Source organism: Spermophilus citellus (genome assembly GCF_964194105.1).
Source record: "Spermophilus citellus genome assembly, chromosome: 1".
Taxonomy (NCBI): Eukaryota; Metazoa; Chordata; class Mammalia; order Rodentia; family Sciuridae; genus Spermophilus; species Spermophilus citellus.
Window position 1 is genome coordinate 71,062,167 of NC_138182.1, and position 14,621 is coordinate 71,076,787.

The following is a 14,621-nucleotide window of genomic DNA, read 5'->3' on the forward strand; positions in this document are numbered from 1 at the left end:
TGTCTACTCCATCTTGCCCTTCCCCTTCAGCCCACCTATTTCCCAACTTTAGGCCATCCCACCAAGCCTTTCTGAGCCTAGGCAGTCCTCAGGAAGAAGAAAGATAAGGGAGGAAAGGCAGGAGAACAAAGGAAGCCTAGGACATATAAAAAGGGCAAAACACCTTGCTTCTTAGGATACCCAGATACCAGCTATGCCCCCCTTCTCCCTTGTGGGAGAAGTCTGTGTTACCCTTTTCTAAATAAACCCTGCTTCATATGCTTCCCTCAGCATGCTTCTCTAATGTTCAAACTTCAACATGTGGAAAAGTAAGACTTGCCACCAGTAACCAATGGTATCTCTACCAGGTTCAATTTGGAGGAAGTTCCTGAAGCCCTTTCCAATCTGTCTCTTGGGTGAGAACTGTCCAATCAAGAAACAGTCAGTGATGAGGGGGCAGACTTCCACAGTCTTCTGTTCCTTTTGTTTTTGGAGCCTGCCATTCACTGAATCCATTTCTTTGCTTTCAGGTTTCTGTGCTACACTGAAGCTGAAAAAAATATGTATATGGGGAACACTAAGCATACTGAAAGCCAGAAAATGGTAAGCATGTGCTCTTATTTTGAGACTGGGTAGGGAGGCTGTTTGAAGCCAGTGGGATTGGCAATGGTGGCTGGAAACTCCTCATAATTGTCTCCAGAGTCTGGTGGATAGAGGGTCTCTCCTTGGCAGCTTAGTCTTTAGTTTTCTCTGACTAGTATAGTGGAGCTTATTTTAGACCTCAAGTCTTTTGTTCCATAATTGTATGGTGTTTTCAGGGCCTTCCTGAATTCCTATGTGGGCATCTGTGTGCCATTAGCTCAGCATGTCCCCAGAATGTGTGATGAAGACTGGGATAATCATCAGAAGAGGACCCCAACTTCATTAGTTGTGTTCCTGTGTGAGAGAAGCTGTGGCTTTTTTAGGGACCCCTGTTCTTGTTCCTCCCAAGTTTTTATTTTTGTTGTTTATATGTTTGTTTACTTTAGACCATGGATTATTCTCATGGGTGTTTATCTACTGACCCACATTCTCAACCTTTTTCTATATATTTATGTAGAGACAAAGTCTCACTGAGTTTCTTAGAACCTCACTAAGTTGCTCAAACTGGTTTTGAACTCAAAATCCTCATTCCTCCTGAGCTTTCTAAATGTAGACTAAGAAGTATCTCAAATCCAGAATGATTATCTGATAGTTTAGCTATTTATAGGTCTGAGATTAAATCCCAAATTTCCAGCTCCCTTCACATTCTCAAAGGCAGGGTTCTTGCACAACTTGATTGAGAAAAAATAAAATAAAATAGATAGTAAAATTAAAAGGCAGCTGTATCATGGACATCTTATTTAACCACACCTGAATGTTAATGGATAGATACGTTAATGAGCACCATTAAGGCCTATTCAAATTAAAAAAAAAAAAAAAAACACTTGAGACTCACTTATGGGAATACCTTCAATCAAATTCTTTTTCCTTGGGGTGAACCCAGTTGGAAGTCACTGGAAGGAGGACGAGATACATTAAGGACAAACTTGAGCCTAGTTGGTAATAAAAATGCCCTTTTCAATATTCATTTTAAATAGATATTAACCAAAGCTTTGCCAAAAACCATATTTAAACTTCGAAACTGACACACAAAAAAAATGGGTTCTTCTGCTAACATGCCCTTTCCCACATTTTGGGAGTTGTATTTTTTCTTGCTAAAATAAATCCTATTCTTTTTACTACTACCTTCCCTGAGTGTCCATAGATTTTATTCTTCAAAACTTGTGAGACAAGATCCCAGAGAAAATTGGTTAAATGGGAAATTTAGTTTCATCTCAAAACTTCTGTTTCAACATACTTATGTTTTCCCATATTTTGTTTTAAAGGCATGCTTTATTTGTATTTTTTTTCCTCCAAGAACTGGATGACAGTTTTAAAAGATTTTGCTTTATCCTTGTGAGACTTTCACATAAGAAAAAAAGCAGGAAAAAAATTAGATGACATTAAAAATAATGACTTTTTTCTTAATAAAATAATATAGTCAATGTGTCCCAGTCGCCAGGGGCAAAATTGCGACATATGCAGTCAAGGAGAGAAATAAAAAATGTCCAAATGCTTCTGCCCCTTTTAATGCTTTATTCACTCAAATTGCTCAATGCAATTATACTCTATAGGTTCTTACTCAAGAAAATAACAATCCTGAATGCTAGGCACTGTAATAGAGATAATCCATTCACAGCAAAAGAAAAAAAAATAAAGGTTGATTAATTTACTGCTAAGAAGTGTAGATTAATTTTAGACACTGCAAAAGTAACTTAATCGTGACAGGCTAGTTACAGACATTCCCTCTGTGTACTAAGTTTAAATTTCAGAACAAAATTCTTAAGCCTTAGGCTTTTAGTCCAGCAGATGCACACTCACTCAGACCATGGTGACCAGGTCCAGAACCAAGGCAGGTTTCTCCTGGCTTGGAGTGGACAACAGGTTGAGGAGAGAACCTATGAAGAAGTTGTGGCTTTCATCAAAGTTCAGATGAAGTGGTAGAGTTTGAGAGATGAGAAAATCATGCAGAGGATCAGAAGAAAAATGACAAGTGATGGGATGTCAGGTCCTCATCAGGCTCTTCAGCTTGAGTGCATGCTGGTTTCTGCTGGCTAAATCCCTACTCATTAGCTCTATTATTTATACTAAATTTGGGGGCTTTTAACCTCTCTTTCAATTCTTATTAGCTATCCTGGGATTTCTCCATGACATCATTTACCCTGGGATCAGAAACTTCCGGTCTTGTGGTCTCCACTCTGATTTTCTTGTCTGTCTCTCTTATCAGGCCAAGTATAACCTGCCAGATAGTTCACTCTGTTTATAAAGTTAAGGGGAAGTAACTTTTAGGCCATACTGGAGGACTCTGTGGGTGTGCCTGGTGCCACTGCATGTTTCAAACTGGAGTTTTTAAAATAGAGTTGTTTAAGCTCAGGGCTAAGGCCATCCTCACAGTCCCAATTAAACACTTTTTAAAAATGTAATGGGACCTTAGTTGAGGTTTTTCCCTCCATATATGTAAGACCACTTTATTAAAATGACCTGTAGAAGCATTCCAAACATTTCCAGGAAATATCTGTGTCCTAGTGTGGAGGAAAATAAAGATGGGACTGAACTTGATTTAAACTCTAAGGAAGTTTAATCACAAAGGCTAGAGTAAGAGTACATAGTGAATCTGAAAATTAAAAGCCATGTGAGAAACCTGGTACATTTTAAAAAAATTAGTTATCAATGGACTTTTATTTTACTTATTGATATGTGGATCTGAGGATCCAACCCAGTGCCTCACCCATGCTAGGCAAGCATTCTGTTACTGAGCCGAAACTCCAGCCCTAATCTGATACATTTTTATTAACCTGTTTTACATAGACATTAACCAGTAGCCTTAATACTTTTTCAATATCTGTTTGGATTGAATTAATAACCCAGAAATCAGTGAAGCAAAGAATCTAATTTTATCTCCAACTGTGGTTTCAGATATCATAGTGTCTGAGTTAAGATTCCCCTTTGAAGAACTTAACTGTGTTGTGTTCTCATTCCAACCTCCCATATTTGCCCAGTCCTTAGTTTTAGAACAGTCTGACTTAAGGTGTCCACAGATATCAATGTCTCTTAGCCTATTTAGAAAATATCATTATCTGAGTCTTGTCTTCTAGAGATCAGTTTGAACTATAAGTGTGTAGCATCTAAGGGGAGTAGTTCAATGCTGTGAAGCTGGAAGAAATCTTTTGGTATTCTTTTCCTAAAAGGATGTTTTTTTGGGGGGTGCATACCAGGAATTAAACTCAGAGGCACTCCACAACTTAGGCTCTCATCCACAGCCCTATTTCACATTTTCTTTGGAAAGAGTTGCTTAGTGCTTTACCATTGCTGAGGCTGCTTTGAACTCTCCATCCTCTGCCTCAAACTCCCAAGCCCCTGGGATTAGAGGCATTTCCCACCATGCCTGACTGGCATTTCATTTTTTTATTAGATACTGTGAATAGAGCTACAATAAAAAATGGAATTGCAGTTATTTCTTTGAGAAAAGTTTTCAATTCATTTAGATGTATGCCCAGAAATATTATTACTGGATTGTATGCCACTTTTTAGCCAGATTTATTATTATTATTTTTAGTTATTGAGTCACTATAGATTAACCCATGGGCACTTTTTCACTGTGCTATACACCAACCTGTACCCCTTTTTTGAGACAGCATCTCACTCATCTGGTTACAACCTTGCCAAATTGCTGAGACTGGTCTTGAACTTGAGATTCTCCCTTCTTATACTCCTGAGCCACTGGAGCATAGGCATGTGCAGCCTTGCTTTGCTAACCCAAATTATTATTAGTGGATCATATGTCATTTTTATCTTGAGCTTTGGAAGAACCTTAACACTTTTTTCAAAAAATATATTTATTAATTTTTAAATTTTCACTAATATTTTTTACATGTATGTGTACACTGGCATAATTGTAATCTTTCAGAAATTTCACCTTACTTGGTTTGGCACTGGGAGATAAACCCAGGAGTGCTAACCACAGAGCCACATCCCCAGTCCTTTTTATGTTTTATTTTGAGACAATGTGGAGAAAACAGGAGCCACTTCAATGAAACTAAAAATGTGTATGATCCCAAGAAATCAATTTTTTCAAACTATAGCATTTATTTCATTTTGAATGTACCTCGTCTTTTCACCTATTTTTCTGGTTTCAAAAGCATGGATGAATATATCTGTAGCCTTATGCTATCATATAACCAGATATTATCAGGATCAGAAACACAGTATTTTATATAGGCTTTGCTACTGTTTGAGGAGTATCATATATATTAAATAAACACTTTACACAAAAAATAAAAGCAATTTATATAGTTTCTCTAATTCAAGAGAAATTGTTTTTTGTCCTCATCAATACTATGTAATTTTTTTTTGGCATCAGATGTTAGCTTGCATTTTTATAATTTGTTAAGATGTTAAGAGGTTTTAATTTTTGAACATTTCTCCTACCATAAGTGTCATTTTTTATTAAATATTCTTAACTTTTATGTGAGCTCATGAGTTCTCCCACTTCTCTTTATACCTTTTCTTAAAATTATGTTATTATTTAGTTGTGGCTGGACATAATACCCTTATGTTATTTATTTATTGTTATGTGGTGTTGAGGATGGAACCAAGGGCCTCACATGTGCTAGGTGAGTGATCTGCTACTGATCCAGAACTCCAGCCCATCTTTGTACCACTTAATGAAAAAAAGTTTATTTCTTAATGTTGTCCAATTTATATTTTTAAACGTATTTATGTAACTTTTTGAAAATAAATAACTGCTCTGTTTTGTGGTTCTTGAGATTTAAACCAAAGTTGCCATTACACTCATCAATATCCCCAGGCATTTTTTAAAAATCTTATATAGAGACAGGTTGTTGGCAAGTGGCCCAGCTAACCTTGAAATTTTAACCTTTCTGCCTTAGTCTTCCAAATAGATGGCATTAGAGGCAAGTACTATGACATTTTCCATATAAATCCCTTTTATTCATGCTGGGGATTGAATGCAGGGGTAACTGACAAATGAATCACATTCCCAGGATTATTTTATATATTATGTAGTAACAGGGTCTCACTGAGCTTTTTGGTGACTCTTTTTATTGTGGCTGGCATTGAACTCACAATCCTCCTGCCTCAGTCTTCAGAGTTTTGGGATTGCAGGCATGTGCCACCACACCTAGCATAAATTCCTTGTTATAGTAACTTTTGACAGATATATATGTGTTATTGAATCTAGGGGTGGTATACCCTTAAGCCACAGCCATATACCCAGGCCATTCAATATTTTATTTTGAGACAGAAACTTCCTCATGGTGGTCATGGCCTTCCTGTGTTGACGAGGCTTTCTTTGAACTTTTGGTTCTTCAGCCTCTACCTCCCAAGTCATTGAGATTATTTGTGTAATACCATCCACAGCTCTATTTTATTTTTATATTGAAGTATATAATACTCCTGAAAATGAGTTTCTTCTGGTATTAAGAAAGCATATAATATAGTTTTCCCAAAAAATAATTTCTTGTCCCAATGATTTTTTTGGAAAGAATGTCATATTTCTATTTCTGCAAAGCACTGCAAACTTTCTCAAGTTTCTTGTTGTTTGTTTTGTTTTGTTTCATTTTCTTTTACTTAATAAAGGTTCTTTGTTACTTACACACATCTATTTATTCATATTATTATAAGGTATCTAATTATTTCTATAAGTTCATTTCGTACAACAATGTGTGGTAAAATCCATCTGTTGTTCAGTGATGTACTTCAAGTAAATATAATATGTAGCCTGAACATTTGGCCACACAAAATTCTAGATGTCAGTATTCACTATGACATATAAAAAAAAAAATTTAAAAAAGTTTAAAAAGTTTAGAGTTCATTTCTTCCAATGTAAACCTATAATTAAATGAGGCATATTTGGTACAGGTACATATATATTACTATTATATACAATTAATATTTTATTGCTACATCTCAAATTAATCGTATCTCTTTCAATTTAATTTGTCTTCTGGAAGCACGCATATATGACACTATGCAGATGTACATTTTTTGTGGTGTGAAAATTTTGCTTTTGCTTAGTATGTTCTGCCCTTTACTCTCCTTTTTATGAAATTGTCATTTCAAAATTATTCATTTTTCTGAATTTTAGACCTTTTATTTTAACTAGTGAAGTCTGTAGATTTTCTTTTTATCCTCAGCTTTAGGTGCATCCCAGTATATAAATTTTAATGTTGAGTAATTGACCTCTAATATTCTGTAAAATTTACCCCCAATTCTGAGCACTCTGGACTATTGATGGCTGAATGAAAAAAATCTCAAAATCTCAAAAAGCAGAAAATGGATGGATCAGAATGTAAGACTGGTGGATGCTAAGTATGTAGGTGACATTATTTTTTTTTTAAAGTATTGGTGGAGGGGCTGGGCTCAGCTCCAGATTTCTGACCTAGCACATAAGAGGCCCTGTGTTTGATCATCAGCACCACATAAAAATAAATAAATAAAATAAAGATATTGTGTCCAACTACAACTGAAAATAAACACATTAAAAATTGTGGAATATATGGGGGTAGGGAGAAAAAGATCAATGAAAAAAAAAACTTGAGCAGCAGAAGGGTTCAGATGCAACAAGTCTACAATGGCATCATGAGGTTAGACGGGTAGTGTTCTTGGAAGCAGAAATAAAATTTGGGAAGAAAGAAAAAGGTAACTGTTGCACTATTCCCAAGTGAGAGAGCCAGTTGTGTGGGTTCTCTTTTTAACTCTTCCCATCTAGAAGTGGAATTGACAGTTCATAAGGTATGCCTCAGTAAGTAGTAGAACACCATATCAAAAGTACCTTTACACTTTTTCAAGGCTACAAGCTCTCTTTTACAATTGCAGTCACATTACATATTTGTACTTTTTAGTTATTCATTCATTCATTCAATTATTTATTTGTTTATTTACTCACTTTTTCTTGTCATTGTTTTTACATTACTAGTGATTATATAATGGCATAAATATCCCAAATGTTAACTTCTCTAATATTGGTTTATGTGTTTATGTATATACTTATTATTTGAACAATTTCCCCCTTGCCAAGCCTGATTTATATTAGATCTTAATCTTGTTTTATAAATACTTGATAAAAACATGATTTTAAACAGCTTAAAGATCTATCTCCTGAGCATAATTCTATTGTTTTTAAATTGTTTAAATCCTTGACCCTGAAAGTTTCACTGATTACCCCCCATATCTCATCTCTCTCTCTCTCTCTCTCTCTCTCTCTCTCTCTCTCTCTCTCTCTCTCTCTCATATTACAGATTGAACCCAGGAATGCTTTTCTGCTAAGAAACATCCTCAGGCCTTTATAAAATATTTTATATGGAAAAAGGGTTTTGTGGAGTTTCTTAGAGCCTCACTAAGTTGCTGAGGATGGCTGGCTTTGAACTTGTGATCTTTCACCTACAACCTCAGAAGACTCCAGAATTACAGGCATGCACCACTGCACACAGCTTTTGATACTCTATTTAAAATAATCAGTCACAACTCTAATAATTGAAGTTGCATTTATATCACTCTTTTCTAATGCAGTAATATATTACCATCTAAAATATTTTTTGAAACAAATTTATTAGATGACTACTATTTTATTCCTAGAGTTTATTCTGTTACCTCTTTAGGATTGATAAATGGTCTTCTTTCTCTTATTTCTTCTTCTTAGATATGTGTGGTCTCTTGTTATCAAATGCGTCTATGATAAGTGTGTTGAAAATTATGATTCTAAACCTATCATGAATCCCAACATTTCCAAGAGTATTGAGAGCAGAAAAAGAACAATATTCATAACTACTGAATCACTTTCAGTGGAAGCATAGTACCAGTGTCCAACATGGAATGCAATCAAGATGCTTCAGTGGTAAGGTGGAGTCAGAACAACACCCTAGGGATTTGGGGACCTCTAAAGCACCATGTCCATATCAGAATCTTTTATTCACCTTTTAAATACAGTTATTGCTGCTTGAATAAAAAATAAAACACTATGTATAAGAAAGGTGAATGAGAATTAAATTCTCTGGAGGCACCAAGGTTGATCTTTAATTCTATTGGATAATTAGTAAAATAAGAAAGACCTTGCAATAGCCCCATCTTTCCCAACTACATGGAATAGAATATTTAGATGTACTGAACTGAAGTGACAAAAATGCATTTCATGGAGGTGTGATACCAAAGAAATTTTATTTATTTATTTATTTATTTAAGATTAATTTGCATGTTTATTTTTCAAGCTGCTTTTTATTTTTATTTATTTATTTATTTATTTATTTTTAGAAGTATATATTTTGCATTTATTCCATATGGGTTTTTTTTTCTGAGAAGATAATCCCCCAAAGCATCTTTAAGTGTACCCCTGTAAATCCTTCTGATTTTAGGGTGTTATTTTTTTTTATTAGTTGTTCACAACATTACAAAGCTCTTGACATATCATATTTCATACATTAGATTGAAGTGGGTTATGAACTCCCAATTTTACCCCAAATGCAGATTGCAGAATCATGTCGGTTACACATCCACAATTTTACATAATGCCCTATTAGTAATTGTTGTATTCTGCTACCTTTCCTATCCCCTACTATCCCCCCTCCCCTTCCCTCACATCTTCTCCCTCTACCCCATCTACTATAATTCATTTCTCTCCTTGTTTATTTTCCCATTCCCCTCACAACCTCTTATATGTAATTTTGTATAGCAATGAGGGTCTCCCTTCATTTCCATGCAATTTCCCTTTTCTCTCCCTTTCCCTCCCATCTCATGTCTCCGTTTAATGTTAATCTTTTCTTCCTGCTCTTCCTCCCTGCTCTGTTCATAGTTGTTCTCGTTATATCAAAGAAGATATTTGGTATTTGTTTTTTAGGGATTGGCTAGCTTCACTAAGCATAATCTGCTCTAGTGCCATCCATTTCCCTGCAAATTCCATGATTTTGTCATTTTTAAGTGCTGCATAATATTCCATGGTGTATAAATGCCACATTTTTTTTATCCATTCATCTATTGAAGGGCATCTGGGTTGGTTCCACAGTCTAGCTATTGTGAATTGTGCTGCTATGAACATCAATGTGGCAGTATCCCTGTAGCATGCTCTTTTAAGGTCTTCAGGGAATAGTCCGAGAAGGGAAATAGCTGGGTCAAATGGTGGTTCCATTCCCAGCTTTCCCAGGAATCTCCATACTACTTTCCAAATTGGCCGCACCAATTTGCAGTCCCACCAGCAATGTACAAGTGTACCCTTTTCTCCACATCCTCGCCAGCACTTGTTGTTGTTTGACTTCATACTGGCTGCCAATCTTACTGGAGTGAGATGGTATCTTAGGGTGGTTTTGATTTGCATTTCTCTGACTGCTAGAGATGGTGAGCATTTTTTCATGTACTTGTTGATTGATTGTAAATCCTCCTCTGAGAAGTGTCTGTTCAGGTCCTTGGCCCATTTGTTGATTGGGTTATTTGTTATCTTATTGTCTAATTTTTGAGTTCTTTGTATACTCTGGATATTAGGGCTCTATCTGAAGTGTGAGGAGTAAAGATTTGTTCCCAGGATGTAGGCTCCCTATTTACCTCTCTTATTGTTTCTCTTGCTGAGAAATAACTTTTTAGTTTAAGTAAGTCCCATTTGTTGATTCTTGTTATTAACTCTTGTGCTATGGGTGTCCTATTAAGGAATTTGGAGCCCGACCCCACAATATATAGATCGGAGCCAACTTTTTCTTCTATCAGACGCAGAGTCTCTGATTTGATATCAAGCTCCTTGATCCATTTTGAGTTAACTTTTGTGCATGGCGAGAGAAAGGGATTCAGTTTCATTTTGTTGCATATGGATTTCCAGTTTTCCCAACACCATTTGTTGAAGATGCTATCCTTCCTCCATTGCATGCTTTTAGCCCCTTTATCAAATATAAGATAGTTGTAACTTTGTGGATTAGTTTCTGTGTCCTCTATTCTATACCATTGGTCCACCCTCTTGTTTTGGTACCAGTACCATGCTGTTTTTGTCACTATTGCTCTGTAATATAGTTTGAAATCTGATATTGCTATACCGCCTGATTCACAATTCCTGCTTAGAATTGCTTTTGCTATTCTGGGTCTTTTATTTTTCCATATGAATTTTATGATTGCTTTATCTATTTCTACAAGAAATGCCGTTGGGATTTTGATTGGCATTGCATTAAACCTATAGAGAACTTTTGGTAATATCACCATTTTGATAATGTTAGTTCTGCATATCCATGAACATGGTATATTTTTCCATCTTCTAAGATCTTCTTCTACTTCTCTCTTTAGGGTTCTGTAGTTTTCATTGTATAAATCTTTCACCTCTTTTGTTAGGTTGATTCCCAAGTATTTTATTTTTTTTGAGGATATTGTGAATGGGGTGGTTGTCCTTATTTCCATTTCAGAAGATTTGTCGCTGATATACAGGAATGCCTTTGATTTATGCGTGTTGATTTTATATCCTGCCACTTTGCTGAATTCATTTATTAGTTCTAGTAGTTTCTTTGTAGACCCTTTTGGGTCTTCTAGGTATAGAATCATGTCATCTGCAAATAGTGATAATTTAAGTTCTTCTTTTCCTATTTTTATGCCTTTAATTTCTTTTGTCTGTCTAATTGCTCTGGCCAGTGTTTCAAGAACTATGTTGAACAGAAGTGGTGAGAGAGGGCATCCCTGTCTTGTTCCAGATTTTAGAGGGAATGCCTTCAATTTTTCTCCATTCAGAATGATGCTAGCCTGAGGCTTAGCATAGATTGCTTTTACAATGTTGAGGTATGTTCCTGTTATCCCTAGTTTTTCTAGAGTTTTGAACATAAAGGGATGCTGTACTTTGTCGAATGCTTTTTCCGCATCTATCGAGATGATCATATGGTTCTTATCTTTAAGTCTATTGATGTGGTGAATAACATTTATTGATTTCTGTATATTGAATCAGCCTTGCTTCCCAGGGATGAATTCTACTTGATCATGGTGTACAATTTTTTTGATATGTTTTTGAATCCGATTCGCCAGAATTTTATTGAGGATTTTTGCATCTAGGTTCATTAGAGATATTGGTCTGTAGTTTTCTTTCTTTGAGGTGTCTTTGTCTGGGTTTGGAATCAGGGTGATGTTGGCCTCATAGAATGAATTTGGAAGAGCTTCCTCTTTTTCTATTTCCTGAAATAACTTGAAAAGTATTGGTATTAATTCTCCCAGACTGGGCGAGTCTCCAATCCTGAGTGTCTAGGGCCTCCTCTTGTGTCTAGTCACTTCCCCACTTTTCCTCTAGCCAGGCCCCTCTCACAGGTGCCGCTCACCACAATACTGGCTACACGCCAGGTCTGCTGCTCCTGGGAGCCCTGTTTTCATGGACGACTGGGCACACTCTCCCTGTCTGCCATTCCCTCAGACCCTAAGTTTGTATAGCTTGGGGCTGAGAATCCTCAGCAAATTTTACTTGCCCTCCGGTAGTCATGCCCCTGGTAGCTGGTGCAAGAGACCTCATGTGTCAGCACTGGTGGAAGCGGTATCTGGGAGTTCCGCCCCGCGGTCCTGCTCCATGTCTGATTCCCTTGGTCTGGCTATCGCGCTCACGGGAGAGCTGGGAGGGGCCCTTAAGGTTTCCCCGATGTGTGGAGAGGGAAGGCTAGGGGATTACACACCTGTAGCCGCAGGTTTCAATAAAGTTATCTCCTCCGCCGCAGTCTGGTGATGTCAGTCTCTGCCATGGTGGTATCTCTTGCAAATGGTGACAGTTCATTTCCCTTTGCCGGGTGACCAATGCAACGGGTGGGTCCTTACTGTCTCACCCAAGCCCCGTTTCAAACCTGCGGCCACTACCTATGAAGGCTCGATTGGCATTTACCTCCGTAGGATCAGAAGGGCTGACCAGTTGTTTCAGCCAGATGGATTAGTGCTGAGTCACAGCTGTTTGTCTGCGGGAAGCAGGCAAACGGGAGCTTGAATTCAGCCGATCTGGGCTCAGTGTGTGTTCTGAGAGGTCCAGAATGATCGCCCCAGATCCATGTCAGCTCAGCATTGCCTAGTGATCCTGAGCAAACAGAATTTAGATTGTTTACGACTCCCTATGCCCGCACAGCTGAAGAGGTCAGAGACTTGATCTCTCCGCGCCAGCCGCCATGTTGCATCCACCCAAAGAAATTTTAATGGCAGAATCCTGGAAATGTTAGATAAAAATATACAGGTACATATACAGTTATACAGAGAAAAAGATAAATGATAAGCTCATAAATGCAAGGGTAAATTCAGTGTACATGAGTTGTATGTACAAGGTAATGATAACAGCATGAGTTGTATGTACAAGGTAATGATAACATCTAAAAGATGAAGAAAGTAGTAATTGAGGTGATACAGAACTCTATAATTGTGGGGAATTTTAATAAAAATAGATACTGTTATATCCCTTTGGGTATGCCTCTTTCCTCTGCTGTTCATCTGAATTTGATTATCTCAAATAAGCTTAGGTGGGTAAAGTGCTTTCTGAATTTTTTTTGTTTTGTTTTGTTTTTGTTTTCAGGATTTTGTCAGTTAAGTCTTGTAATGCCCTGTCCTGAACTCACTTTTGTTGCTTTTTTACAACTTATTCTCATCTGCAGAGGCACAAACCCACTTCACTCATTTTGTTCAACGGACTGACTTTTTTTATATCTTTGCAAACAATGTTTGGAATAGTCAGTCTATAGGAGGGTCTTCCATATCATATAATATGGTTCTCAGACCCTGTGGGAATTGAGGGTAGTTCCCTGCTGTTTTACTATCATGTTCCCTGTGAGAAGGCTTATCTATCTTTTGTATTCCACCAACTCAGAAGAGAAGTATTTGTGGTCACAAGCTAAAGAACACTAGAAGCTATAAGATTTGAGAAAATGCAAGTAATAATTTTCTCATAGACTTTTATAGGAAGTATGGCTATTTCATCAATTTGATAAAAATTTATATACTCATAGTCATTCACACTGTGAAAGTCTTGTATTTAAATAATCCATAATTGTAAGAAATAATTTCTGGTTATTTAATTCTAATAAGTGACTTAATTTTTTTTAGCTGTATTAAAAATCAGAAATTACTGAAAATTAAATCTATGTATTCAAATTTCCATCATGATAATGTGATCAGAATTAAGTAGGAATTAAGAGAACATTGAACAAAGTTGCTATAAAACATGATTGAAACTTCCCTGCCTTTTCTGAGTGTAAGAAATGGGTTGATAAAGCAATGTTAAATTTCTGAATAGTATGTAAGTTTATTTGTGATTCATTTTTCAGTACTAGTTTTCAGGGCTGAGGATATAGCTCAGTTGGTAGAGTGCTTGCCTTGCATGCATAAGACCCTGGGTTCTATCCCTAGCACACACACAGAGAGAGAGAGAGAGAGAGAGAGAGAGAGAGAGAGAGAGGGAGGGAGGGAGGGAGAGTGGGAGAGAGGGAGAGAGAAAGAAAAAGAAAGACCTGTTTCTTTGTGATGTAACTTATTGGTGTTCTTTGCTAAACTATTCTCTTTATGTTAGATACTCAGATGTTCTCTTTGCTTTTAGTTACTTCTGATAACTTCTGCCTTAACTATTATTTTTTTATGAACCTGATAGGGATACATTTTATTATTTGGAACTAAAAAAACTGATTTTCACAAAAGGAGGTTTTCTACTGTTATATAATTTTTTTTTCTGATCATTCTAGTGTCCCATTCTCTACTTTTCTACCTCATTGATATTGGTTTCTTCAAAGTTTCCCATCAATGTCTCTGATTGGTGGTGGGACTAACTAGAAACTAAACTCAGGGCTACTGGAGTACTGAGCCTCATACCCAGATCTTTTTTGTATTTGATTCAGTGGCAGGGCCTCACAGATTTGCTTAGTGCCTTGTTGCTGAGGATAGCTTTGAAGTTGAAATCCTCCAATCTCAGTCTCCAGAGCTACTGGGATTCTAGGCTTAAGCCACCTTACCCAGCTAGATCTTGCACATTTTAATTTGATATCATTTTAAACTAGCAAATACAACTATGTTGCACTTACAGAAATATATTTCCATTCATTATG

At 36.6% G+C, this 14,621-nt stretch overlaps 1 long non-coding RNA gene across 1 annotated transcript; it reads left to right on the plus strand.

The window, feature by feature from the left end:
* The first annotated feature begins 507 nt into the window (after positions 1-507).
* Positions 508-8,246, plus strand: LOC308650378. The gene is made up of 2 exons (XR_014022322.1): positions 508-582; positions 7,860-8,246. It is a non-coding gene; the product is annotated as an uncharacterized lncRNA (long non-coding RNA).
* Positions 8,247-14,621: the final 6,375 nt, after the last annotated feature.